The sequence below is a fragment of the Erigeron canadensis genome, chromosome 4, assembly GCF_010389155.1.
Source record: "Erigeron canadensis isolate Cc75 chromosome 4, C_canadensis_v1, whole genome shotgun sequence".
NCBI classification, from domain to species: domain Eukaryota; kingdom Viridiplantae; phylum Streptophyta; class Magnoliopsida; order Asterales; family Asteraceae; genus Erigeron; species Erigeron canadensis.
Genome location: NC_057764.1, coordinates 10788511 through 10792267, shown reverse-complemented (window position 1 = coordinate 10792267; position 3757 = coordinate 10788511).

Below are 3757 nucleotides of genomic sequence, written 5' to 3'. Positions count from 1 at the left end.
GGTGCCCAACATAAAACAACCGATCACAAGTCAATACAATTCATAAATATCTAAACATAATTCAAAGGTCTAAAGGAGCAGCCACTATGGGTAAACTATAATCCTTTTCGAACAATCTACCCTGCCTCGCTCTTTATTCGTCAAACTCAAAGCTTTCTAAACTGAAGGAACAACACATTTCAAGAAACAAGTGTTAGCTAACGAAATTAGTAATAAGATAACACGAGCTTATAAAAACATTTGTCCAATTAAAACGTTATTAAAAGTCATATTTCATCATTAAGGCACATAACATCTCATAGCCATAAACATCATTCGTATAGGATTGTTCGTCTTAGATGTGCCTAATCATCTTTTCATCATCACATATAACATCATTTCAGGTGTGACATAAGTCACTCATATCATATAAGGTGTAAGTTTGTGTGTAGGCGGTCAAAAGACTAACGGGGACCTCACACCCGACTGGATGGATAAGCCTTACGGCGGTCCTCAGTGTCGTTAAGGAATGGCAAGCCAATCCAGGAGTAGTCCGTATGTTCAAGACATTGGTGGTTAATCACGCCACCCGGAGATACTCTAACCACGTAATTATGTTGCAAGGAGCCACCCAAGCAACCATATACGTACTCACCGGGCAAGGGCAAGTACGGGTTAAGCTTAACACTTTCATATCATATACGAGCTCGATTTACATTACATATAGTTCAGGAATCTACATTACCTAAACATAACACATAATCATCTTTTACGTTTGGGCCCTTAAACGTGCACGTGACATGGCAACTTAAAGAGTCTAGTGAACTAGATTAATAAGCCATACAAACATGCACCATACAATACATCTCAAAACATATCATATCATATCATTTCATTTCATATCATAGGGACTGCATATCAGGCCTCAAATGTCATTTACATAGCCCATATCACCTCCCATGTATCCCGATTACCATAAACGATCAAGATATCAAATGGAAACTATTATAAGAAACCATTTTGTTGAACCCTCAGCATGTCAAAGTAGTGTATCTTACCTCTTAGAAGCGTACAAAATGATAACGTAAGTTACCGAGCTTTGCAAGTATTCCCGACTACCTATAATCATTGAACGATATAATAAGCTAAACAAGTACCTACTTACTTTTGTTCATGAATCAAGCCTAAGTATCTATAAACATGACCCATTACAAGGCTTGATGCATCGAACATTCGATTAGTACTTTAAAGCTTACAAAACTCGACGAAACTCGACATTCACTCACTATATAACCTTTCTGGAAACTTGACATCACAATCATCTTTTGAAAACATAACCATTAGAAAGTAGACTCTTACGATTCCGTGGATAGCTTATTTGTTAAAAACGGAGTTACGGTTCAAAAGTTATGGCCGTTTGAAAATTCCGTCGCTATTGCGTCGCAACTACTAAGTTGCGTCGCAGCTATGTGTCACTGGTTTCCAGTTGCGCCGCAGCTTAGTAACTGCGCCGCAGCTAGCCCCGTTTCAGCACAAACCTCATTGTTTAACCTCCAAAACTTAACCAAACACACCCCAAACGACCCCAAACCTTATGAACGACTTTTAACCCTCAAAATTCATCATTTTAAGACTCTAATGATGTCATGAAAACAACCCTCAACATCCAATTGATTTGCAACACAACAACAATCATTTTAGGTTACCGAATCGATTAAAACTCACGTTTTTGACTCAATCAACCCTCTAAAGACCTAGATCAGTTACGAATCGAATCAAGGGATTGAAAGGACATGAAATCAATGTTATTATACCTGGGATACCTGGAGATTACAAAGAGAATGTAGAAACTTGATCAAAACACTCTCGAATCAACCAAACGAAGATGAAATCGAATAAGGAATGATTATGGCAATGGGGAATGGTTAGGGCTCAAAGAGAAAGGATAATATGAGTAATTAGAAGCTAATGACCTGCTCCAAGACCCTAATCCCGTTTTTTAGTTCCACCTATATCAAAACTAGTCCTTAGGCTTCCTTATGGCTCATATATTTAACTCAAACACCTATTGGAATAATACAACAACATTAAATACTTAAGCACATCAAAAGACATATAAAACATATCTTAAGCACTTTAGCACATTAATCATTAAGGCACTAAAGCTTGACACATAAACACATTAAACACATATAGTCATTAAATCATGTATAGGCTTAACGGACACGTAATGTTGACTTAACGACTCAGGTCAATTGTTAAATAAAAAGTTTGGGATGTTACAATTACCTCCCCCTTAAAAGGATTCCGTCCCCGGAATCTCATCAGAAATGAACAACTCTGGATACTTCTCCTTCATCACGGATTCCGTTTCCCACGTTAGGCTTTCACCATGAGTGTGCTTCCATTTGATCAACACAAGGTCAATCAATTTCCGGCGTAGCTTCTTTTGCTTCCTTCCAAGTATGGCTACTGGTTCCTCAATCATTCTTTACTCGGATCAATGCTTACATCTTCAATGGGAATAACACTAGATCATCCGCCAAACACTTCCTCAAATAAGATACATGAAATGTACTATGAATTCCATTTAACTCAGGAGGTAATTCCAATCGATAAGCTACATCCTTGATGCGTTGGAGTACCTTAAATGGTCCAATGAATCGTGGACTTAGCTTTCCTTCTTACCAAAACGAATAACTCCTTTCCAAGGGGAGACTTTCAGCATCACCAAATCACCGACTTTGAACTCAATTGGCCTTCTTTTTTATCGGCATACGTTTTCTGTCTTTCTATAGCCACACGAAGTGCTTCCCTTGCAACATTAACTTTTTCAGCTGTGATCTCTACAATTTCAGGACCCGTAATTTGCTTTTCACGGGCTCCATCCAACAACTTGGAGTCCTACACCTTCTACCATAAAGCATTTCAAATGGTGGCATTCCAATACTTGCATGATAGCTATTATTATAAGAAAACTCAATCAGTTTCAAATGATCATCCCATGCTCCACCATACTCTAGTACACAAGCTCTCAACATATCCTCCAACGTTTGGATTGTTCTTTCGCTTTGCCATCAGATTGAGGATGATAGGCGGTACTCAAGTTTACTCTAGTACCTAATTCTCGCTGAAGACTTTTCCAAAAACTAGATACATACCTCGAGTCTCGATCTGAAACAATAGATAGTGGTACACCATGTTTGGACACAATTTCATCTATGTACATCTTTGCCATCTTGGCTAAGGGTACATCTTGACGTGTTGCTAGGAAATGAGCACTCTTCGTCAATCTATCCACAATAACCATATCATATCATTACCCTTAGGAGTCCTCGTACTTAACTTAGTCACAAAATCCATAGTTATATGATCCCATTTCCATTCTGGAATTTCCAACTGATGCAACATTCCATATGGCTTTTATGATCAGTTTTCACACGTGCACAAGTCAAACACCTTTCAACAAAATGGGCAATTTCTCCCTAATGTTTGGCCACCAATAAATAGGCTTCAAATCCGCATACATCTTTGTAAACCGGGGTGGACTGAATATCTTGACCTATGAGCTTCTTCTAGGATCAATTCTCGGTTACCATCAAGCAATGGTACCCAAATTCGACCTTTATACGTTTGGAAACACGGCTGTTCGTTTCCATGGCAAGATATTTCTTCTTTCCAATACTCTCTTTATCAATGTTATCCTTCATCAAAGCCTTCACTTGAGCTTCCTTGATACGATCAAGTAACCCCGACTTGGCTTGAACAACCATGCTCA